This window comes from Micrasema longulum, unplaced genomic scaffold, assembly GCF_059751315.1.
Source record: "Micrasema longulum isolate JH-2025_06_02 unplaced genomic scaffold, ASM5975131v1 h1tg001297l, whole genome shotgun sequence".
Lineage (NCBI taxonomy): Eukaryota > Metazoa > Arthropoda > Insecta > Trichoptera > Brachycentridae > Micrasema > Micrasema longulum.
This window is the reverse complement of record NW_028278484.1, coordinates 312,429-340,099: the sequence shown is the minus strand read 5'-3', so window position 1 is coordinate 340,099 and position 27,671 is coordinate 312,429. Positions and strand designations below refer to the sequence as shown.

Genomic DNA, 27,671 nt, shown 5'->3' with positions numbered 1-27,671 from the left:
CTCAAATTTGTTTCACTAACAAGGTAATTCTGACATCTTACATTCTGTAAGCGTTATCATTTCATGGACGATCTAAATTACTGTCGCTCTCTCGTAATTCACATTTGGAGTAATGTCTCATACTTGTGGAAACAAATTAACATTCAGAATTTACTATTTGATGGGCATCAATAGAAATTATATCGAAAATATTAACGACTGTGTACTCGTCTCAGGCTATTATTGTAAGGGAGATACTCAGGTTAGAATTCCAATCCTTGGAAAGATAATAAATATTTCTTATTCATATTATTTATATCATACACGACGTAATTGGTGAATTGTTCTAAAGATATGTACTATCGGCGCATATATTTTTCTAGGTTATGTACATGATATATTATAACGACGCAGAGGCGCGGCGTAGGTTAGGTTATACGAGATGTCAGTTTTACAGACAAGTTGTTAATTAAGGTTCGTGCTTAAATAGACATGTTAATTATAAGCTCATTGACTAGGGTGCTAAATAATGCACCGTTGGCAGTTAACCAACGCAACGTGTTAATCGACTTGATAGTAGTAACTTTGTTACCCAATTTCGGTACAAGCGTCTCTTAAATGGAACATCTCAACTATGCAACTAATTTGTTACCATTGGATTACTGCACAAACTCGATAGATGGCTATTTCAATATTGGTATAAGCGTTCCTTCTTGACAAAATGGCGATATATTATAGTAATAAAATACCAAAACTCTTTACTTTCTTTACAAGAAAGGTGATGTATTTCGTATCCAGTATCCGGTCAGAAGCATCATACGGTGCCAGTAGAGCTTAGTTCTACCGGTTCGTACTGCACACCGCACCACACAGCCCCTCGGAGTAATCAACGATGATTTATATTACATCTCCAGGGGTATTCCGCCCTTTTAATTATTCATCGTGAGTCTGAGCCAAATTCTCGAACGCTAAACGCGCAATAAAACCGGAACATTAATTTAAACCGGCAGCGGCACCGTGTCAAGGTCCCATCCGACAAAAGGCACATTCAAATCGGACGCCGGCGAACATTTTATTCGGTCCATTACATGGGAATGAGCGTTATTATTTTTATTTGAGAATCCGCGAAGAGATAACGGCGACGATACGCCACTGGACAAATGTAAGGGAGGAATTATAAGGAAGAATGGAAGATGAAAGGAAATAAAAACAGACGTGATAGAAGTAGTTAGGGTTTTGTTGGAAATTTATTTTTCCTCCTTTTTATTGCGCGGTCTGTAGGAAATTTGTGGACTTCATTAAATGTTTTTCGTGAGACCTACAAGGCATGTTCAATAGCGCGCGTAGTTTGTTGAAGCGAGACTTTATCTTCTTATTGAATAATAAAAATGTAGGAATAATAAAACTTCACATAATTCACGCGTTTACGAACCAAATTTAATAAACAAACACAGGTGCTTGGAATAAATGAATAAAAATATAAAATAAGGTTCCGGGTAGCATAATATGGGAGAATGATAATATGAACCAGTTTTGGAAGGTGAGAGAGAAGATGAAAATATTGGGGATGGGACGTAAAAAGCGGACGTGCCCGGACCAAGAAAATGAGAAATTTCCGATGAAAATTTTTCGCTCCGGAATGGCGGATTGTACAATATCCATTATATAAAAACTTCCAATCATATCAAATTGGAACCGTTAATTAGAAGAACGTGCGGTCGCTTGTTTGCGGACACCAGCATGACAAAGGAAAATATCCAAGGAGGTACCCACGTGACAAAACTGACATCATTATATTATTAGATTTAGTAATACTTTGTGGAAATAACAAAATAATGAGTAGGAATAATACATTCAACTTTTTTTTTTAGAACATTTTTTGAATCTAGAACATGAACACATACTACAAAAACAAGGAATCGTCTTTTTTACTTTGGGTAAAGGTAGTAAAAATGCTAAAAAAGGAATTTATGCCACAATATTTTTTTATACGTACTAAAATAGTTATAATGTGATTCATAAATATGAAATCAAATTTGAATACGCCTGTAAAAAATGATGTAAGAATCCAAATTGGAAAATTTCCAAAATCGACGGAATTTTAAACACTATTACCAGTTTTAAGTGATATTTTTGCATAATAGCAGGGTTGGAAAGATTGAAAACGTTGTCCAGAATAAGAGCTGAATTCAGTTAGAAAAGTTCTTAAGAACAAGAACAGCACTCCAGCGATCCTCAAAATGGTTGCCGTGGGCTATATTTAACTTGTGAACTATTTTTTTTTCCCTCGCTGTTGCTAATAAATCGTGGTATTAAATGACGAATTAAAAAGAAAAGGTAATATAACTAAATAAAGTTGTCACAATAAACGCGAGGAGGAAATTGATATGATCAGTTTATATAATTTTAATTATTTGCACCCCAAAAGGCCAAGAGAACCAATCGTAGTATAAAAAAGCAAATATTATTTATCGACATGATCGTAGAATAACGACGTACGAGATTTTATTCAACTTTACATGAGGGCGGTTTTTTTTCCACTTAATGTCATAACTCGATAAATTCTAAGGTAAATCCTTCGATGCTCGGTTGGTTATATACAATAAACATTTTTTTAAAACGAGAAAAATAAAGCTTTTTTAACTCTTGAAAAACTGTGGATAATAATCCCTTTACGCGCGGTGATGTAAAATCGTGTTACCACAAGCGAAAGACGAAATATTCTAAAGCTCAGACATTTGAAAATATAAAAACATGGAGACTTCATGTTTAATAATTCCTTGTCCATAATTTGTAAAAATATACATATAATTTAGCCCTGTTATAGCAAAACAAATTAAAAATAATAAATACGCCGCTCATATTACGCGCGTGCATTTCCAATTACAGTCATCAACCGACTGAACCTATTTTACACAACACCCGCCACAGAACAGCGTCACTGTCTTCCTTGTTATGAGTACTATCTTCGTGCTCTCTCTTATACTGATGTGTTGCTGAATTAGCGGACATTCATTATTCGCTGCTAATTTACGCGTGCGTCCCCCATCACTGTCACCAACCGACTGAATTTCTTTCACACAACACCGGCTACGGTGGCTACTGAACAGCGTCTCTGTCTTTCTCGTAATGTGTTCTATCTTCGCGCTCTCTATAATACATATGTATTGCTGTATTTGCGGACATAATTTTTTGAGTAGAAAGGTTAAATATTTTTTGTATTGAAATCCAGCACAGTTGTACAGATTTTATTCTCCAAATCCGGTGTGAAAATGTCCATTTGAAGATTATGAAAAATGCAACTTCATCATTTAAAAAAATAAGAGAGATATATCAAGTCTTGTATCGTATGTCGACTAGTGTGACATCACAGCCTCACAAGGGTTAAGATCAAATATTTTTAAAAGTCAATGTCGCATTTTTTTGCACATTCGTCGTTGTTCTACAATCACTACCATATTATCAAGGCTTGAGAAAAATTACATTTATAATTGAGTTCTCACCGGGAATCGAACCGGGAACCGCGGTGCGTCTAAGTCATTATACTATCTTTTGACTTGACCTGGAACTTGGTTAGTACAAAAAATTGTTAATAAAGGCATAAGGCGGTTAAATCAATAGAAATAACACAGTCCAAAAATTAAATTAAAATAATTAACTGTATTAGTTCACCACTTTAGCTTGAATAATATGAAAATTCTGGGATGTTTTTACTATTACGCATTTATAAATTTAAAATGGCGTTTTTTTTATGTTGGCAGGCAGTTTTTTACGCAAACTCACAGTATTTTTTCATTTTTATTTCCATAGAGAACCGATATGAAATTTTGTCCTCAAAAGAACTTTCCTATCACTGAACATATTTCTTGTAAAGTTTTCATGATTTTTCAGTTTGCGTTCCTCTGGAGCACGGAAATAATTAGAGTGTCTTTATTTATGGGACAGCTTGTTCTCGTCCGTCGCTCTGCCGACCGCCTTTTTATCCAATTCGTATAATAAAAGTACGAAAAGTTCCCTTTTTATTCACATTCTTATTACGCGATCCAGAAACGAACAGCGTATTTTGGAAGTGCCAGCTAGAAGCGTTGTACCAGTAATGAGAATTCTTGTTCAGGAGAGATAAATTATTTTTCACTCATGACATACTACTTATTTTGAGTCACATAATGTTTACGTAAAGTTCAAATTTATTTATTTCCTACACTTCAGATACGTAAAAAAATGAAACTGAATTCAGGCAATTGAAGTTTTTCAATTAAAACTCCGTAATTTGATGAAGACATATTTTTTTATAGAAGATAAGACTAATAAATTGGGGAAAATAAAACAATATATATTCCGACGGGATTGTAGAACAACGACACATGTGGTTTTCTTCAACTTTACGTGAGAGCGGTTTAATTTTTTTTTTGACACTTTATGTCACAACTTGATTGTGCAAACGTATACCATTTGATAATTAGGTTAGTTATATTTAACAAATTACAACAGGGATGGAGAATACCTTAAAGAAGGGAATATGGAAGTCTAGGCATTTACACACCGTGTAACATTCACCATTATTTTATTTTATTTTATTTATTTTTGCACCACAACAGGCCAGGAGGCCCAATTACAATGGTGAATTACACCACAGAACACCCAGGCTTGAGAAAATACACATTTTAATTATTGTGTTCTCACCGGGAATCGAACCCGGAACCTTTCGTTTGTGAGTCAAGCGTTTTGACCACTACACCACGGAGGCCGCCATTATATGTTTAAACATCCATATTTCTATGTTTAAACATCCATATTTCTTCAATTCTTCAATATATTGATTTTAGTAAAGTCAAAAAGCTGAAACCTTTCTTGTTGTGAAGAGATTCATTTGACTGAATTATTTCACATATTAGGCAACGCCTGAAAACGATTTTCAATTTTTTTAAACTTCTTCTTGGACCAGGTAGTTAATTCAACCAGTAGTTTATTAAACATTTGGACAAACTTAAATATTGTAGGTTAGTTATAGAAGTTTTTTTTCAAACCTAGAAAAAAGGCCTTTATCTAACTTTTTCAATATTAAATATAAAAGAAAGTCAATGTCGCATTTTTTGCACATCCGTCGTTTTTCTATAATCCCGACAAATTTGTATTCTAAATTGTTCAAGATTTAAAGGCATTTTGTGTAGAACGTTTAGAGTTTATTTGAGATCAGAAATTAGGTAAAGAAAGGGTTCTTAGATCAGATCAAGTTTTTGCCGTTTAAAGTGTCGATTTTGACAATGATACTCCATAGTCCATATAGAAGGAGAGATAATTTGCAGAATGCCACTACAGGCCAACAAATCTAATTCGGTATTTACAGAATACAATTTTTTTTAAGTGAAAAACGCAAGCATCAATCAATATAATTTTTTATAAAACAACTAAAATTCTTAGATTTTTACGGCCATTCAAATGTGTCATTCGCAATCTTTGCCGACGCGCGATGTTTCGAATCTCATTGCAGCGTCGAAACCTACCACCTTAATTGAAGCTAATGTAATACAAAAGTATAAAAATCGACTTATTTTCCGCTCCTCTAAAGAAAGTTTAAGAGTAAAATATGAAAAGCACGTACACATAGAAGATATTATAAAAATTATTTATAAGAGTAAAAGATCACACGATTACACGTTAAAATAAAAATACCGTAACTATGCAAAGTCCAATATAATAAAAAAATAAAAATCATGACAGCGATAGATGACAACTTGATGCGGGTGAATAAAAGACGGAGCGGAAGACGGGGATCGGAGATCAAGGGGAAGGGGATATAGAAATATGATGCTACAAATAAAAATAAATAAATAAGGAAATGATTGAGGCTCGATATTTCATTGAACGATTCAAATTTCCAATCAATCTGAAGTACCTATATTAATATCATTATTTCGAAGGGGTATGAGGAAACGATTTCGATACATTCGTCGAAAGTACTTTTCGTTTTCAAACCCCGGAGGTTAACCGCAGAATTAAATGTTTCGTAAGCCGACAGATAATGTTTCTGACTTGAGAAGCGTTACAACAAAGCAGTAGCCGAGGAATTTCTTCGTTTTTTCTTATCTCGTCTTGGGCGATCACCGCACCGATTTGTTTCTGGGGAAGAAAAGGGGTTTAAAGCGGAATCAGCGGTCAGTCGGCAGTCAGAATAATGTAAAGTATAATGCTCGCAAGTGCTGCTGGATCTTACGGCTACATAATTATTATTATCGACAAAGTTCAAAGACTAGTACAAAATTTAAAATGTTATAATAGAAATCTCCGGAAGGAGCGCAATGCATCGATCTTTCTTTTATTACCATTGGAAATTCATAGATTCCATATCCTACCATAGATAGCGCAATTAATCACGTTTAATGCGTTCGCTCCGGAAGAGAAGCGGACGTTTTCGGAATTGCCTTTCACCGTACCAACATCGGGATTACACAGCCGAATGAAGCTGGAAAAATCGTAATTGAAATAATCAATGAAATGTAAGGCGACATTTAAAACTTTGCCCGGGGCGACTGTTAAGACCGCTGCATACGATAATCTGCAGCGGTGAGGCTTTGTGAATTTTAACCGGAAACTTATCTGGGGTAGACCGCGCTACTGCTATTACTCGGGTATTGCGGAGATTATTACTTTTAATCCCTTCTGCTGCCCCGGTACCCGCAGTTTTAAACGGGGGTTTATTTTTCTGAGAGACGGAAATAAGCGGGCGGTAATTGGGAAGGAGATGCCGGTATCGCGATACCGAGATGTTCTCGGGCTTGAAAAACGGAATTTAATGTTACGGAAAGATTATCGAACTTTAATATTTAAAGCGCTATTTTCAAGATGGGATATTGCGGAGAGAATAGGCAGGCCGAAGGACAGTAATATGTTAAAAAGCATAGTTAGCGAGTCGAGTAGATAAGCCGGGGCAAATGGAGCAACTGCCAAAAGCTGACGATATTAATGGGAAAAGAAAGTAAGTTAATCCGAGTTGAAAGGTTTAAAACGCGAAATCTCATAGCCAAAGTTTCAGAATGCCAAATATAAGGCGTCTTCTCACACCAGAATCGGAGTCTGGCGCGTCTGACATAGAATTTCAGCGATGTAATTAAAAGTTTCGGGCGTAGCCTCCTTCTAGGTGTGTGCGGCATGCGCCTACCTTGGATGCTTCGGCACATAAAAAGTGACAGTTTGTCAGGATTTGCATTAACTCGGGTGACTAGTTAAGCCAAACGTGTTTCAAGGCTGCTGGATCTTGTATAAATACATTATTCAGAGACACGACGAAGAATAAATTACACTTTTACTCTAGTTTTTTTTGTAAAATTTCTCGCAAATAAGCTATGGAATAATAGAATAGAATAATCCGAGACCCTCAGTTACGTGACACGTCGACGCAGATATTGCAAAAACGTTTAAAATAAATAGAGAATACCGTATTTTGCGGACGGTAAGACGCATCGAACCATAAGACGCACCCCAATTTTTGGTTGAATTTACATGGTAAAAAAGTGCGTCTTATGATTCGAAAAATACGGTAATAATTTAAATGGAACGAATAACAATATCCAGGAATCATCGAGTAAATATGTATCACAAAATTATTAATTTGTTACTCCTAAATACGACGAAAAATAGTTTCTTTCGCTAAATGATAAAAGTTATTTGGTAAGTCAAACTTACTTCCCCGTAGTCGGGACATGTTTGGTATTCGCCACACGATCCCGCACAACTATTTAGCGAGTTTTGGAAGCATTCAATCAGGGAAGATTCAACGGATAACGAATCGGTCTTTTATCTATGCATGTTCATTGCCTTTCGAAAAATTGATCAAATAACTCTGGATTTATCACTACAAGATCTTATTAAACCGAAAATACAATACCCTTCTTCTAGTCGACGTTGACCGTTTCAGCGTCGTGTCGTACAGGGCAGGAAATCATTTGATTATGTGATTGGTTTCTCCTTTCTTGCGGGTTGACGAAGGTGTGCGGTTCCATCTACGAGCGTATTTCGTGAACTCGTCTATACATTTCCCGCATACTGTGACAGCGAACTCATCCAGAATTCATTTCAGTATTTTAATTTAATAAGACGCGATGTGCTTTATGGAAATTTTAAATTTTAATCAGCGCAGCGTCCAGACGTAAACAGTTTTGCATTTTTATTAACGATTCGTAGCAAATATTAGGGTCATTTCTGTTTGGCAAAAAACTGAATACTTTTACGAGTAAAATAAATTTAAAAGAAGATAAATTACGAAATACAAAATGGCGCCGTAGAGTTTTTAGTAAAAGCTACGGTAGGCCGAGTCACGTATCGCTTTCTCACGCTACCGACTTCAAGAGCAAGATAAGGCAGAAGCCTACGGAACTTTTATTAGTACTCACATACACAAGATATCCTTCAGCACACATGTATCATACACAAGCAAAACGTAATAAGCCAGGCATCACAAAGAAATTTGCCGCCATGAGAAATTTTATCAATGCTTTTTAGAAGTAGTGCAGTTTTTGTTCATGTAAAAACTACACCAGAACGAAAACAATGTCGCAGACAAGCTGGGCAATGTAAATTAAATATTTTTTACTGCTCAAACAACATGGAAGAAAATGTGTTGAAATAAAACAAGATTTACATAAAAAAGAGCAGTTTTTTATTAACTTTACAATAGTTTATTTTAAATAGGGTATAGTGAATAGGTATACAATAAATGAACATAATTTGTAGTTCAATTACCGTGCATTAAAATAAGAAGCAACCATTTTAGATCATTGAACAAAGATAGCGGCAGGAATATTTTAATTGAGAAAAGAATCAATTATTCATGCATAATTCTTTAGATATCGTAACGACATGTCATGTGCAAAATGAATGCAAAACGTTAAGAAAATATTTCGATCGGCAATCTCACAAATCACATCACACAAATAAATATAATAATATTAACATGTTAAGATTATAATTGGATCTATTAAAATTGTTCGCAATCCTTAATTTACAAAAGCATAAAATCGAAGAAATTTAAACAATTTATATTCTAATTACGTTTCTCGGTTATCTTTAAATTAAATCGCCTCGACGATAAGTAAATCAGGCATATATGTATAGTTAAAAAATACATTTGGATGAAGTTATGTTTAGGTGATTAGGTAGATAAAAAAATTAGGTAAAGGTGTTAGCAATGATCCCTTTCTACTTATCGAAGGTCTGAATCAAGTGTGAACACAATGTATCAAGTTACTCGGCGACAGTTTGAACGAGTAGGTACCTTTTTCCCGACTACGATTTATTGGGGTAGACCTTTACATTCAAATATTTCCAGACCAAATTACTTGGGTAAACAATCCGATACCTATGTAGGCAAATGTAATTAAACCGTAAAAATAAAATACAAAAACGTACTTGGAGTTTTATTAGAAATGTACTTCTGTATGTACGTAAATACTTTAATATTATTGGAAATGGAAATTCAAACACATAATGCATATTTGTTGGAAAATCCAATTCATTCGACGCAATCAGAAAATGTAAACATCAATTTGTTGCGCCGATGAATTTACGAGATTGCCGAATATGAAACCCCATACTAAATTATGTTCAGCATGAAATAAAATATTTAATAAAAACATTGAATTGTGCATGCAAGTATAAATGGGTAAAACAGTCTCGAGCCAAACAAATATGAGTACAATAAAGTTGTGAAAATACTAATCAGCTAACTACACTCCTCAGGCCATCCAGAAATTCTCACAATTCAAGTTTTGTTTAAAAGTTATCGGAAGTTTTTTTGTAAACGATCGCAAAATCATAACCACTACATACGAGTACATGTGTGGCGGGTCGACAACGACGGCACGAGCCGAACATTGCCGAACGCCGACGTAGAGCGTACGAACGGGCCAAACCGACCGAGAGAAAACTACCGGATTCCGACCTCACCGCACGCGTCTTCGAGGCACAAAATTACCGCCAATTTAGATTTACCAACTTCATTTTATTTTGCCTAATATAGTTATTAGAATCCTTCTTTCAATGTGTTAGCTTCAGTAGTTTAGTTTCGTGAATAAATCTTTGTGTAAAACGTAAGTACCCTGTTTTACTTGCTCTCATTCTGTGCACCCACATAACTTTGTACATCACAAAATTAGGCCACCAACTAGGTGCCTACATAAAGGTGGTAACAACACGACAAAAGTGGTATACCCCGACGTTTGAACACGAAAACACAACATTAAACAATCAATCACGGTGACCCCATTCAAATTCCATAAAAATTGCGCAAAATTTCAGACAGAAATATCTTCGCTTGACAAAATTGTACAACAATTACTTTTTTTCGGTCGGTACATGAAAAATTTAAAATTTCATTTTTAATTTGATTGCACTTTTAATTTATTTGTAATTAATCAAGGTTAATCTATTTCAAGGTTAACTTATTGTAAGGTTAATTAATTTAGTATAATAGAATTATATTATAATAATTATAATATATAATAGAATTAGATTTTTCAAAGACCGAGCGAATCGAGTGAATTTTTCTGTCGGTAACAATCTTCAATGTAAATGTAACTAATGTAAATGTAATTAATGTAACTAGTGAATTGATTAAACTGTGATTAATTTCTTAACAATATTACTCGGCCGGGATTAATTCAAACAGGTGATTCATAATTTAACTAAAATTATTATAAACAAACATAATATAATACGTTCGAGCGACTCGCTCACCAAAAATCGCACGCCGAGTAATACATTCCTACAACACATATAAATTTTATTTTTTTTTATTTTTCTTGAGTCGAACACACAAACAATTCACACGAACATTTACATAGGGTGCCAGATTGAGTAGAGGTACTTACAGGGTACCGGAACATAATTATTTTTGACAAATATTATATGGCGAGACAAGCGTGACGTAGGCATCCGAAAGTTTTCTCCTTGTGAACGCACTGCGGGAGTAAGTTTTTTTTTTACCAGCGAAATCTATCGGAAATATTTTTCAGCTGGCGCAGTCGTTCACAATACTTGCAATTTGTAAAATTTTATTTTTGTAAACAACTTGAAACTATCAAACAAACAGATATTCGGGCGGCTAAGCCGACGAATGTTTAACTTAGTACGTGGACATTAGTATCCATACTTTTTTTCTATATACATTATATTGTGTGACTGTACTATATATGTTTATATTTTTAACCTAGGCTATGCATGTTATTATGTGTTACAGATTTGAAGTTTTACCATAAACATTTTTAAACTTGATATATTGTACAACGGACAATCAAAAGGAATATTAATATTGAGGGGACCACTCAGGCTTGGAGAATACAAATACCTAATAGTTGGAAAATGTGTTCCGCCGTATGGTAAAATAATTATTTAAATTTTCTGTTTTTAATTTTCTTTTCTATAACTTGCACAGTACATACATAACAAATAGTGACTCTGACATTTAAAAAATAAATATTTTTGTTTGAAATTTAAATTTAAATTTAAATTTAAATCTAATAATTTAAACTTAACTTTTTAATACAACTACACTCATTATTGAATACTTTTATTTCAATATGTTAACTTATACTGTAATCATTATTACATACATTTTTCTGAATTTTTTTTTTTTAAAAACGAATATTTTTAAACTGTAAACAATGGCTAACAAGGACAACACTGACTTGACAAATATCAACACAGCAAACAACATGTTCCACACGGATAGGATTAGCGTTAAACTACCACAGCTATGGGTGAACAACATCGAACTTTGGTTTAAACAGATAGAAGCACAATTCGAGTTGGCAAACATAGTTTCAGAAGACGCACGTTATAGTCACTTAGTGTCAAAACTTGAACAAACGCACATAGAACAAGTTTCAGATATTTTACTCATGGAACCGAACCGAGCAAAATATACGAGGCTGAAGGAAGCTATAATCCAACGCATGGGCTGTCCACAGGACAGAAGGAGAGAAAAACTGTTTTCTTCCTTACAGCTTGGGGATCGAAACCCATCCAGCCTACTTAGAGAGATGCGGACGCTAGCAATAGGTTTACAAATAGACGAAACGACGTTGCAATACTTGTGGATACAACAACTGCCCAAGACGATCCAAGCGCATTTAGCCATAAGCGAAGATGACTGGGATAGGCAAGCGACGATAGCAGATCGCCTAATACAGGTGTACACACAGGATAATGTAGCGGTAGTAGGTACCAACAATAAAAATAACATTTGTAGTTTAGAACAGTCCGTACAAGCTCTAACCCATAAGGTAGAGAGTTTATTTCACACAATCAACAAACAGCATAGTCACAACAACAATAACAATAGATTCAAACACACAACAAGTAACAGCAGTAACAACTTCAATAACAACAAATACAACAACAATTTCAACAAAACAAGCTATAGGGCCAACGGAAATAACAAGAAAACTATTCTTTGTTACTTCCACACAAAATTTGGCGATCAAGCTAAGAAATGCGTCACACCATGTGAATTTAAACCGCATCTAGCTTCAAAAAACTAGATGGTCGAATCATAGCGGAGGCGGCTGATTCAACCAACACAACACGTCTCTTTGTTAAAGATCGTGATACCGGTGTGTCATACCTCGTTGACTCCGGATCGGAAATATCATTAATTCCTAGATCTTTACACAAACGCCATGGAGAAAAGTCTAAGCTAATTCTCTATGCAGCGAACGGGACTACGATCCAGAATTTCGGAGTTACCACGGTAACACTGAATCTGGGATGTAAACAAATGTTTACATGGAAGTTTATAATAGCGGATACGACACGCCCTATTATAGGAGCAGATTTTCTCCACAACTTCCACCTGTTAGTAGATGTTAGGAACAAACGGTTAGTAGACAATACAAACGGCAAGATAATCAGAGCATTTGACATCTCCACAAACAACAACATAACATGTTCCATATCATTAACAGACAAAACCAACATTTACCACTCACTCATATTGAAGTATCCACAACTAGTAGATATCAATAAACCATACGCAGGGCTGGATAAACACAACACAATCCACCATATAGATACCCGTGGCAAACCCGTTATGTGTAAGACTCGTCGGCTGTCCCCAGAACTACTGAGGCAGGCGAAGCAAGAGTTCGATCACATGGTGGCTCAAGGTATTTGTAGACCCTCCAAGAGTGAGTGGGCCTCTCCATTGCATATGGTGAAGAAGAGCGATGGTACTTATCGCCCTTGTGGCGATTACCGTAGCTTAAACGCACAGACGGTACCTGATCGTTATTCCTTGCCACATATCCACGATATATGCAATGACTTATTTAACTGTAAAATTTTTTCCAAAATTGACTTACAACGAGCATATCACCAAATTCCAATTAATGAAACTGACATTAAAAAGACAGCTATAACCACACCATTCGGGTTATTTGAATTTGTAAGAATGCCATTCGGACTATCATGCGCTGCACAAACATTCCAACGTCACATCAACGAAGTCACAAGAGGTCTAGAAGGAGTACACGCATATATCGACGATATATTGATCGCTTCACCAGACGAAGAAACACATGTGGAACACTTAAAAGCTTTGTTCCAGCGACTTCAAGATCATGGAATGGTGGTAAACCCATCTAAATGCGAGTTTGCCAAGAAAACACTGTTATTTCTTGGTTATGAAATTTCGGCTGAAGGCATCGGACCCTCGCCAACAAAAGTGGAAGCCATCACGAACCTCAACAAGCCAGAAACCATTAAGCAGTTGAGAAGATTCTTGGCCATGGGAAACTTCTACCGAAGATTCATACCACGAGCAGCACACAAATTGATACGACTACACGATTACCTCAAGGGAGCAAAAAAGAATGACAACAGAAAAGTAGAGTGGAACGAAGTCACTACACACGATTTCGAAGAGGTCAAGAACTCGCTGATCAACGCCACTAAGCTTAGCTACCCAGAGGAAAGCAGCAAGATGTCAGTGTGGACAGACGCCTCAGATTACGCAATCGGAGGCGTGCTACAACAAACCACAGACGGCATCAACTACAAACCGATAAGTTTCTTCTCAAAAAAGTTGAACAAGGCTCAGTGTTCATATAGTACGTACGACAGGGAACTACTAGCCATTTTTGAGACTGTAAGGTACTTTCAACATTATCTGGAGGGCAGAGAATTCTGTATATACACGGACCATAAACCACTACAATTCGTGTTTAGAAGGAAAAGTCACGACAAAGAAAGCCCCAGACAACTCAGATATCTAGACTACATCTCACAGTTCAGCACGGACATCAAATACATAAAAGGAGAAGACAACGTCGTCGCCGATACCTTATCAAGAATCGACATGATCGAACAAGAGGCAAACATATCGTTCGAAAAGATCCATAAAGAACAAAGGCAGGACAACGAACTACTCGCACTCTTGGACGACAAGAACACTGCTCTGAACCTGATCAAAACCAACATGCAGGGACAAGAAATCGTCTTCGATCTCAACAAAGGCAACATGCGACCGTACATCCCAAAAACGCTACAGAGATCTTTCTTCAACCAAGTGCATAACCTCAACCATGCAGGAGCCGACGCCACGACCAAGACCATCAGTCAAAGAGGCGTCTGGAAAAATATGAAAGCAGACTGCGCAGCTTGGACGAAGGCCTGCATACCCTGTCAGAAGAGCAAAGTCAACAAACACACGAGGACACCGATCATCAAGATCGACATGCCGAGACAGAAATTCTGCGTGGTCCATGTCGACCTCATCGGACCTTTTCCACCATCAGAGGGACTGAGGTACTGCCTCACATGTATCGACCGATACACTCGATGGGCGGAAGTAATCCCTATCGCAGATATCCAGACCCACACAATCATCAGAGCCATCTGGGACAACTGGATTGCGAGATACGGCGTACCGGAGAAAATTATAACTGATCAGGGTAGGCAATTCATGTCTACGGACTTTAACTTGTTTTGTTCCAGATCAGGCATAGCACACTCCAACACGACGCCTTACCATCCACAAAGTAATGGCATGATCGAGCGATTTCATAGAACGCTGAAGACGGCCATTAAAGCTCACCACCCTGTTCCGTGGACAAAATCGATCAGCACCATACTACTCGGACTGAGGGCCACACTGCGCACGAATGCAGAGCACTCAGTAGCAGAGATGCTGTATGGGTGCAAACTAAAGTTACCAGCAGACATCCTGGAGCAGACGAACGACTACATTGACCCGGACTCCTACACTAGGCAACTGGTAAATTTCATGCAAAACGTCAAACCAAGGCCAGTCGAGCACCACAATAAAGGTAACGTTTTCATCCACCCGGAACTAAAGAGAGCCACACACTTGTTTCTGAGGGACGACAGAGTGTACAAACCCCTGATGCCGAACTACAAGGGGCCCTACAAGGTCATCACCAGGGCGGAAAAGACGGTAACACTGGACGTGGATGGCGAACATAAAAAGGTTTCGCTGGACAGGTGCAAGCCGGCGTTCCAGACAGCGGAAGAACGAGCCAGTCCAGCAGAAACGGAAACACCAACAGAACAACCGGCATACACAACGCGTAGCGGCAGGAGGGTGATACAGCGTCAGTTTTGAAAAACAGATTTCAAAACTTGGAAGGGGGCTGTGTGGCGGGTCGACAACGACGGCACGAGCCGAACATTGCCGAACGCCGACGTAGAGCGTACGAACGGGCCAAACCGACCGAGAGAAAACTACCGGATTCCGACCTCACCGCACGCGTCTTCGAGGCACAAAATTACCGCCAATTTAGATTTACCAACTTCATTTTATTTTGCCTAATATAGTTATTAGAATCCTTCTTTCAATGTGTTAGCTTCAGTAGTTTAGTTTCGTGAATAAATCTTTGTGTAAAACGTAAGTACCCTGTTTTACTTGCTCTCATTCTGTGCACCCACATAACTTTGTACATCACAAAATTAGGCCACCAACTAGGTGCCTACATAAAGGTGGTAACAACACGACTAAACATGCATTTCAACCATGAACATTTCGCTAAACACACTTCTAACACAAAGGAATCATTACCCATATTTTCTATTAATACTTAATGTCGGCTACTTTATGATGAAGAGATGCGAACTGGGTTTAATGAGAGATACTGTAACCGCAAACGGAAGGAGTTAAGTGCATAATTTGAGCCATCTACAGCGCCTCTATGCACAAGCGCAAATGCGGGCCGGGCCATTCATTCCTTTAATGTGACCAAAGTGATGCATTTGACTAGGATAAATTTTACACAAACGCACATTTTCGTATAAAAAATCCTAATTATCTGTTTTGTTTTTGTTATCTTATATTTGAAATAGATTACAAATGTTTGTTTATTAATTCTAAAGGAATTAATTACCAAATAGCATACTTATCTAGTTAATGAATGGGTTATTGACAAATAATTACGGGGAGCATGGCATGAAATTGAAATCCGATAATCGGTAATATCGTTCCTGGTCAGACGAGGACATGTTAATCGAATACCTCTCTGCAATTAATTACAGCTCCAGAAACTAATTTATGAGCCGGGCACAATCGAAGTAAGGACGCATTCTGATCTGACGGTATGCCATGGAATTGCCGAGTTGCATTTATGCACTTCGGACCACCTACCAGAGAAGGGGAATGTTCGCTCTTTATCTGGTCGAACCATCGCGTTCAGATCTCCATTATTACAGCGCTCGACGAACTTAAAATTACCCGCTAAGCGGCGTTCGTACAGGGTAGGTACCATCTACCACCTCCCTGAATCCAAGTATAACATAAATAGGTAAATGAATGTCCAACAATTGGGCAGGACAAAAATATACACTCTTAACCTAGTACAGTAAGTAAAATACATCGGGCTTAAGAAAGAGACTGCCGACTTTGTAGAGCATAGTCTCTGTCGCACGAGTCCGGTATCTGTATGAATGAGAAAGACGACGCTCTACAAAGTTTATTGGGCTAGCAGGCTCTTTCTTAAACCCGATGTACTTTATTTAATGTCGGCTACCGTAGTGTACATACATATTATGTAAAGCCCCACTCGTTGTATCGCATAACGTTAAGATCTTGAAAGCTAGATCTTGAAAGTTATATGTAAGTTTATTATTGACTGTTCTATGTTACACTTTCTGATATGAAATTTATTTACAACTTCCACAAAACGATACTTAAATGGACAAAGTATTTAAATATTATGTTTTTACTTTGACGTACCTAATACACATATAATTTTACTTTTTACTTTTATTTGCTTTTTATATATCTTGATAATTTTATGTTTTTTTCATTACGTATTTTTGTATAATTTAATTTAGTACGTACTATTATTTAGCATATGATTTATTGCTCCTATTTCTTATATTTCTTACTATAGTATTGAGTGAGTTTCTAGGAAACATATCTCAAATATCATTTCAATTATATTTTTATATATATATTCTTTTTCTGTTGATTTCAATGATACTCTAATTTTGTTTTTATTTAATACTACTATATTTTACTATTATTTTTTTGATTTTAATGATACCATTATTTTGTATATTTGATTATGGGTGATTCTTAATTTGTATAATTTATATTGAAAAAAAATCTGATTATCTTTTTTGCATTGTATTCTTTGGAATTTTATTAATTAATACATTTACCTTTTTTCTAGATTGTTATTCTATGTCATTATAATTTGATCTAATTAATTTTACTATGTATTTTTATTGTTATTTATTGTGGCTTGACACGGGCATAAGCCTAAAAAGCCTTAATAAGTTCATTAATATTTAAACTAGTGTAATTTTGAATGAATAAATAAATAAATAAATAAATTTGGAATCAGGTGAATCTGAATATAACAGGTTATTTTAGTGTCACGTGGGTGAATGTAACACCTACCGGTGATGGGTGGCGTAGTCCGGGCATTATAATCCAGTGATGTATGCACGATTTCGCTAAAGCCCGTGGATTCTGCCGCTTATTGGACCTCTGAGCATTCATATAACATGTAGGTATTTAATTAAATGGAGCAATTAAACGAGCGCACCACACACGTCAATTTAATAAAAGTTACAGAAAAATGGTGATAATAGCCACTCGAATAAGCGTAGCGTGATTATCATTCTACGCATAGTTGAAAATATAATTTAGTGGATTAAAAACTAAGGTAGGTACCCTTTAAAATAATTTCGAAGTTTCAAAGCGTCCGTTCAAAGATTTGAGAAACTCTGAAGATAAACTTAACAACCGCAAACCACTCGGAAATGTGAAGCGGGCTTGCATAATAAATACGAAAATTGTGCACGTTGCCAGTAATTTGCGGTTTCCCTTTGCGGTTCCCATTTTTTCAACGTTCGCCATTTCTGTGTAAAGGTGAAGTAACCCGATTGCATGTAACAGGCACACGCGTAGTCCATACGAGACAAGCTGGAAATAATCGAGAAATTAATACGCAATTGATAAAAATAATTATTATATTTTTAATTAAATCGGCATTCACTTCGAAGTTGTGTAACACTAATAACAAAATTTTATTTTCGTAATAATTTAAGATAATTATTGCTCAAGTGAGTGAAGTGAGTTTCCGCGATGTTTTATTTTAATATTTAGTTTGGTTGAGCGGAAAAGTAGAACTATCGAGTAACGAATAAAATGTATTTTCATTTAAAATATTAAATGTTCCGTTGATCTCAAAATACACAAACATGTTTTTCTAAGAGCTAAACTCCAATCGACTATGGGGACAAGATACCGAAGTTCCATTTAGCGCAAATGGGAGAGTAAGATCATTGGATCCATTCTCCCGAATGAACGGGTGATATTCCGAGCTATAAACCTCCGAACAAACGGCGCAGGATAGTGGTTTGGGAGAGCGGTAACTTTCCTAATTCAGACTTTCACCTTAAGGTGTAAATCTATATCTTAGCTTAACAATGGGATGATCTCAAGTTTTAGCCCAGCGCAAGTTCAGGCACTTATTGTGTAACAACTACCATATTTAAGCTAGACAAATTTTCAAGATTTCGAACAAGAATTAATCCCTGCGACATTAATGGTGGGAATTCTTAAGGCTTCTCTGCTTAATTTGTTTGTAGAACGAAACAATCGAACGATTGTCTAGAATGCGATGAAATGGGTACTCGAACTCGATAGTTCCGAGATGGTTAGATTCGGTATACGAGGACGATTAAATAATAAGGATGTGGGATTAACTTTCCGGTGAAAAGTTACGAAAAGGGGGTTTAGCAATCATGTAGTTGTTACTGCGCGTGAACAATAAATTTAGGAGCTCCGAAGTTACTCGGCTTAAACCTGAAAACGCACGCGTGTTCGCCCAAAGTTTCCACCATTGAACAATTAACCTGAAAGCCGAATTGGCACGTTCCTACAAAGTACGTAATTTGATGTGTATTCTGTATTCATACAACTAACTTCGGCAACATTCATTCATGCATTCCCAAACAACACGACACTCGGGCGAGACTGATATTTGGCAGTGAGTTTACTCGCGGAATTAGAGACTCGCATAGCTCTCAACAGTCGAAGTTTGAAAAATACACAGTTCTTATATTTCCGATTTCTAATATAACTTCTGTAAATAAAGCAAACACCGAGCATGTGTAAAGTGTACTCCGTACGTAGGAGTAGATTTTCCTTTTAAGAGTAGAGCAAACAAAATACAATTGAACTTGGCTCCAACGCTGAATAGAACAAACAAATCATCGAGATTAACTCTTAATAAAGCGGGAAAGAGAGCAAATATTTGACGTTGAACAATGAGGAAATAATAATATTGACCTTGTTTGGATTCAACTTGACCCGTAGAATGCAACAAGGCGTGACTAAACTCCACTTTATTGAAGTGCTTTATCAGAGTGCGGTGCTAATCGTGCAATAAATTCAAAGTTCGCTGCGTTTTTTCATACTACTCGTATACTATAATTTTTCAGCACACACAATGTACAATGCACATTGTACATTTTATTTATTTATTTATTTACACCTTTTATCAAAAATACAATTTTACGTTCACTTTGCCCAGCTAACGAGGGTACATACCCCGTTCTAAGCTAGGCAATTACATGTTAATAAATAATAATAGTTAACATATTAATAGAGGGCACAGACTAATAAAATATAAACATACTCGTATACACATTTTGATACATATACATTCACACATACATATATATACACATAAATATAAATATATATATATATATACACACATATATACACATGTACATGCACACACACGTACATACACCCATGCGCATACACATACATACATTCATAAAACATAGACAATTTATTTATAATGCGAAACTTCATGGTTGTCATCTGTATTTATATATTTTAAAATTATTCTTTATTTTCGTATTTTATTTTCGACATCCAGTAAGAATCTCAAATCCGTAGCATGCATTAACTTTTCTGACTCCCAACGACCAATGTCACGAAAGAGCGAGGTCAACACCTTCCGCAACTTGACAACACTTCCGTCTTTCCATGGTTCTGGTAAAAGGTTATAGACCTTTTTGCCTAAGCAATAGTGTGTCTAGATGCCAGAACAGTGTTGACCCCTTCACTTAGTATCAGATCCCTATTAGAGTATCTTGTATTGTGGTGGTGGTTGACATACTCGTGTACTGCTCGTAATTCTCTTCACAAATATTCTTAGTATCTGATTTGCTTTTAAGAGTCCTAACGGTTGATGAAAATAATAAATTATTGCAATTGGTCTACAGGCTAGTCATTTTAAAGTTGATTTCAAGAATGTTATGTCACAAACCAAATATTTAGTTTTTATACAATTAATTTACATTTATTTTTCTCAGTTATGTTTGTAGTGATCCTTAGCTGGCTCTAATTTACTTGAAATTATCAAAGTAAAATAGATTAGTGAGGAAAAAAGCTGTTGATATTCAAAAATAAATTTTTCATAAGGCACACATGCGGAAAAATACAGAAAATTGTAAAAAACACTTCGGTTTGGTATCAGGTGCCGAAAATGTATGCAGGGTGTTGAAACTCGGGGCTTTGAAAGAAAACGAAGCCTCAGATGTAAGGGGAAGCATAAGATAAGCTAAAGAACTTTTAACTTTCGCATAATTAAGAAAGTCGATGACTCCACAACAGGGAAAAGGTTGTTGTTCATTCGCCAAAGACGGGTTGATTATAGAGTAGGTATAAGAACACACACACATATTTGTATGTACATGTAAGTATTTTTCCTTAGTATTATCATGTTTGTTACACTTGTATTAGAATATACACAATTTTTCTGTATCACGTGAAAATTTACAAATATTAGAAACAATTGTAATTTATTTGAACAACAATAATGCAATAGCCAAAATATGCCGAATATTTTGAAAGCTTTTGAGACGAGCACTGGATTAAATAAAAGTGCCAAGACGTCCAAATTCCATTCTCAAAGACATTCTCTGTCTCTGTTTATATACTCGACCTTGATGCTGCAAAAAAAATAAAAAAAAAATACAACCTTCGGTCATAGAAGATTGACCTACTACTCGGTTAAAGTGTACAATCTACTTCCATTATCCATAAGGACAATTAGTAAGTTCTCAAAATATAAAATTGCTATTAAGAAATGGATAGTGGAGGTGGGTTGCGCACGGATCGATGAGTGGATCAAGCCAAATATGTAAAATGTATGCACTGTTTATGATTTTTTTTTAAATTAGTCAATATAAATTGGTTATGTTTTTTATGAATGTTTTTTATTATTTATTATGTTAATTATCATTAGGTTAATTGGTTTAATAACGTTTTATTTATTGTTATTATTTTGTTAAATAACTAATCTTAGGCATGTTTCTCTCGGCATGGGACACCCCAGTAAGGGAACAGTATTGTGTATAAAAAAGAATACAAATAATGTAAAAGTATAAATAAATATGTATACCCGTATACGTAAAAATTTTTGGCCGAAATCGAAATCAAAACTTATTTAAATAAATTAAAAGAACCCAATGAACTCCTAATTTTTTTAAAGAAAAAGAAATCTTCGCGTTCTTATTATGGATGAGGCCGAAACCACGGCCGAAACTTGTTTTTCTGGCCAAAACTGGCCGAAACCAAAACCGAAACTTCGGTCGGTCACTAAACGTTAGTGAATTAAAAATAGTGAAACTACAATACTGTTCAGTTTCCCTGGACTGACTGGTGTTTTAAGACTGATTTTATTGCCGTGATTAGTAAAGTTATCATATAATGTGGATGATCGTAAGAAAAAAGCTTTGACTATACCGTGTCTACATAATTTATACGAGTTAGAAAGCACTACATGGATTATTTGAATCACAAACGTAAAAACTTGTGAGTTTAGGTCCTGTAAAAATAAGAAGAGTATGAAATTAATATTTATCTCATGATAAATGTTTTGTATGAACTGTTTCAGGAATGCCCGGTTTAAGTTCGTCGCATTTGAATAATATATTTATATAGTCGGGATGTTTCGCAAGGGTTTGATATCAGATGGTGGTGTCAAGAGTTTGCCGTTTACCTTAAGACTATCCCACCTAACCAAATACAGGTACTGCGTGTGTCTAAAAGGTCCCGAAACCGATGTTGTCCCTGGCCGAGGAGAGATGAGATATTACATTATTATGTATAAGGTGTACCAGCTACCAAACAAACCAGCCTCAGAAGGCAAGGTCTCGGCTTTTGAACGAACTTAGCTAAAGTTTGTGATTACCATAGGTGTACAAATTTAACAGCTGACTGAAGAAGCTAAGCTAACCGCTGAACAGGATATATTTATTTATTTATTTAAACACTTTATATACATACACAGTTAACATACATATGCATAAGGGCGGACATATTGTCTTAAGGCAATAGGGTAATATTACTTTTTAAAAACATTTTTAAAGCATTAAAAGGCCTATGAAATACTGTCGAGTGTAAAAAAAAATTTTTTGCTAATTATTAGTAGCATAAAAAATATTTTTAAATTTCTAATTTTTAATTCCCGCAAAAACGGTCATTCCATTGGCCACGCCCCTAATACGTCACGATTCATGTTTATTTGTGCCCGACCATTGAAATTTGTTTAGAACATTATCACAAATCTTGACGTCACAACATCAAAGGCCAAACACTTTGCATTTTTCTACGTACGTATTTTTATTTAATTTATGCATGAAAACGTTTCATATATTTTTATCGGTATTCGTAGTATGTGATATTTACCTATTTCTTCCTACCTACGAAAACCGTTCAATTTGAGAAAATCGGTGGTATATGAACATATTGTTAGTTTAATAACAATTTCTTCATACAACAAAATATTGATAAACATATATTTTTTTTAAGAAGTAAAAATTGACTAAATATCTACACTTTACTATAATTAGAGGAGGGGGTAAAGAGGTTAGGAAAGAGGGAGGAAAAAGGAAAATGTAAATATTCAGGAAGTGACATTTCATACGTGACGTGACATTTTTGAGCAGGGGCATTGGATTAAAATTTTCTTCGTCGGTACCCATTCCGTTTTTAAAAATTATTTATTTTTTATTATTGTTATTTATTATAAATGGAATATTTTTTTTTGAAAATAAATAAAAATTGGAAATAATTGAAACATCATTATTTTTACTGTATTTTTAAATCAAATAAAATTTATTTACAATGTTTGATTTCTAAAAACTATTATTATAACCATATTGTTGGTTTACCTTATAATAATATAAACCATGTATTTTTGTTTGTTAATTTATTTATTTTTTTGCATTGCAAACTATTGCTTTTTTAAATGTATTTTTTTGCACCACAACAGGCCAAGAGGCCCAATCACAGTGGTGAACTACAACCCAGGCTTGAGAAAAATCACATTTTATTTTTTGTGTTCTCACCGGAAATCGAAACCGGAACCTTCCGTGTGTGAAGTCAAGCGTCTTAACCACTACACCGCGGAGGCCGCCTTATTAATCATATTTGTATACTGTACGTCCGAAGTCGGAAGATAACAGTAGGCTTTTTTTGGGTTTTCGGATGGTCCTAGCTCCCATAAGAAACAATTTATCAAAAAAGCAAAACGGTTGGGACACGCCAATGATAAATATCTGAAAAATACTGCCAAGTTAAATGTTTAAAACAGTTTTTGAATCTGTAAGTGAGTATTGTTTTAGCGTATAATTGTTTTGGTGTCATAAGTTGTGATTTGTGGAATTTCTTTAGTAGATGTCGGTATCGGGACTCTGAGTATTATTAATATACTGAAGTTTGTGTTTATTATATTTAACATACAAGTATAAATATAAAGGCAAATGTTTATAGATCGTGTGCAATATAAGACGTAATAAATACATAATACTAAAATATGATTTGGTTTATTATTCAAACGAGTTAGGTGGGTTATTAAAGAAGCGGAAACACACGCCTTATTATGTACGTTAAGAAACACAAATATGCCTGTAAGGAAATTTGGTAACATAACGTGAACTGAATAAACTCATATCGGATACGGAGGTGTTATTCAAATTGAAAATAAATTATAAATATGAGAACACGTAGTACCCGTTCATTGAATCGATTGCCTCGATTATACCGGTGTATGAGGTAAAAATGTAAATTCCGACGCCTCTTTATAAATGTACTTTCAAACAAATAGAAAATATACACACATGTACACATTACACAGAATGATATATGTATAATATAAAAAAAATAATTTAAGAATAAGCGTTGAAGGCATTTTGGAATTCATATTTTCGTTTCATTTTTATTTTGTTTTGAAATTGTAAATTAATTCGTTTTATATTTGACTACACAAATTAAAAGTTGATTGGAAATGTACAATTAATTACAGAGAACGAAGACACAGTTTTAACAAATGAATTTTAGAAACGATAAATTTGTCCAAAATGGGGAAATGCTTTTTCACTCGTCGACGTATAAATTTATTACTCAATAGTTTACAATATTAAACAATTTTACGCATTGCGCTTAAAGCATTCAAATTGACGTCAAAATAATTATTAAACACACACAACTGTTTCAACGACCTATTTAACTAATTTCTTTGGAGTAAAACAATATGCAAAAAAATACTTTATGTCGAATTCGTTTGATAAATAGTTAGAAATTATTTTTTATTCTCACAAGAGATTCGCCTTCATTGTTAAAAAAGTTGATAAGTGGTCAAAAAACTAAATAATGTTGCCGTCAAAAAAGCCGTCAAATTCGTCTTTTTTGGAACTAATTACTTAACAATAGTAGAAAATACTCAAAAACGGGAAAATAAGTACTAACAGTATTTAGTTATTTCAATTATCATTTTGTTTTTTTTATTTTTTTTATTTTAACAAATAAGCAACATACTTAATTGTATTTTTGTTCCCACAACGCCGAAGCTTATCTGCGGGTTACAATACATTTTTTTGAATTTATAAAAGGTAAGTACATAGTTTGATAATAATAAATGAAGAATATAATATATTTGTGTGCACACTTAAGTTTCAATAGCTGTTTTTAATAAATTTTTGACAATTTTAAAAATTTATTTAGGTTTTTTCCTCACGATTTTCAACAGGTATTAAATTAAACAGTTTTGGTACTACACTCCCCATTTTTCTATCTCCATAGTAGTTCTTCTGTCGTGGCACCGTCAGCTGCTGTGCCGATACTTGTCGGGTCACGATCTGGTGGGCTACTTTCTGCATTCTCATTTTACATGAGGATAAATTTGTACAGTCAGGGAGCAAAGGGTTAATCAAATAATAAGATTTAAAGTAATAAAAAAAATCATAGAAAAATATTAAAGCTTCTCAAGAGAATTTTTTTTAAGGTGTTTAATATAAAGGAATATTCAGATATATTCTATTCGGTGGGTATGTTCGACTGAGTATAAATTTGGAAAAAAAACCCTTCCTATCAAATGATATAATATAGTATTAAACTTAGGTTCTCTATTATGTCATTGGCCCAATAGTCAGGAAAACCAATCGTAAATAAATTATTAAAGAACTGTTCGTTTGATATTTATTATTTGGGCGGTGAAACTCCGTATAGTAAATTTATCTTAAGAGAGAAGATCTGAAAAAACTTTCCCCATAAATATAATAACGTTGTGTAGGGCAGATGAATCGAATGCGAAAGCCATCTGTAATATCGAGATTAGCATCGTTCTAATTTCCCCTTTATAAAAAGGATGTGAAAAGGAAATGAAAAAGTAATGTAATAAATATAAAGTTAACCATCCAAAAGTTGTAATGCCTTGTGAGGGGGGTTGTTTTTAGGGGAGGTTATGAGGTGGTAGATGTGTATAGGCATGACAAGTTAGTAATGAAGATGCGATAATTTAATTTCACCCGAGTAGGTAACTAATCCAATTAATTTATTAAATATGATTCCCTTAAATGAAGTGACTTACAAAGTACGAACTTAATTAATAGATTTAACTTTAAGTGAACTCTGTTCATTTTATATATTATTTATTTAGTTATTTGTTATTTAAACTAACGGCCGTAGCCAATTTGTACAAAAGTGAAGTTAAATACCAAGTTATATAATATAAAGAAAACATAGTTAATTGTTATGCATAAACTCAGTAAAAGTAATGTATAGTAGAAAAAAGAAGAAGAGATTTATAGTAAAAGAATGAAGTATATAAGAAAAGTAGTAAATAAGATTTGCATTTTAGGTTTGTAAATCTTACATAGGCACACATTGTTAGGCACACAAATTCAGCAAAAATAAAAATAAACAGAGATTTATATGAGTATATTATACAAACAGACTGAATCTCCGATTCATCTGTTATTGTTGCAAAGTCAGTAGTACTTACTTATACAACCTATGTACAACCGAATGAGCATGAACCCATCTAGGTAGCAAGTATAAATGCTTGTATATATAATGTTTCAGGAGTTTCAAACTAATTATTTTATTTATTCTATCTTAAAATCAAAGAAAATACATATTAGAATATTTGTTTCAAAATAAGGCATTAAGTTTTCTGTTAAATACCAAGCGACTAATTTTTTAAAATGTATTTATTACCTATAAGATGATCAGTCTTACGCTTCAGGTGCCAGTCCACGGACAACGAAATACTTTATTCAGGGAATCCTAAAGCCTACCATCCACACGCAGCTGTTATAGTCCTGGGGGACTCTGTTCGCTGCGCATTGAGGAAAGTTAGCAAAAATATTCGCAAGGAATACAATTTCTATGCAGATTAATGAGGGGGAGGAGAGGCCAAGACGTCTACCCCTCAGAGCCCCCTTAATGCCTCAGTTGTTATAAGTACGTTCGCTATTTATAAACAATTTACACAAATAAAAGTATATTAGAATGATGAATAAAAGCGCAACACTTGAGTGTGAAATCACATTTAAAATCAAATATTTTTTATCATCCTTCCCGAGAATTGAATCCGGACTATTGACCATGAGAGCAGTCATCGGGTCAAAATCCCTCGGCCGGGACTCCGGTTCTATATCAGATGTATTCTTCATCCGTCTGCACACAGACAGAGGGTGCAAAGTGGGATTTAAATAATTTTACTGAGGTTAGGAAGTGACATAATATAAGTATTCTATATATTGCATGGCGATATGGCTAATGTTTGGCTGGTAATAAAACATGTAAGTAATAATTATTATAAAATTGTATTCCAATTAAATACCGCTATGTTGACAATCAACAATGTTGA

At 34.9% G+C, this 27,671-nt stretch overlaps 1 protein-coding gene across 4 annotated transcripts in view; it reads right to left on the bottom strand.

Moving 5' to 3' along the window:
- The window catches only part of LOC148276019 (uncharacterized), a 209,344-nt gene that overhangs the window by 97,160 nt on the left and 84,513 nt on the right, over positions 1-27,671 (bottom strand). The window lies entirely within an intron of this gene.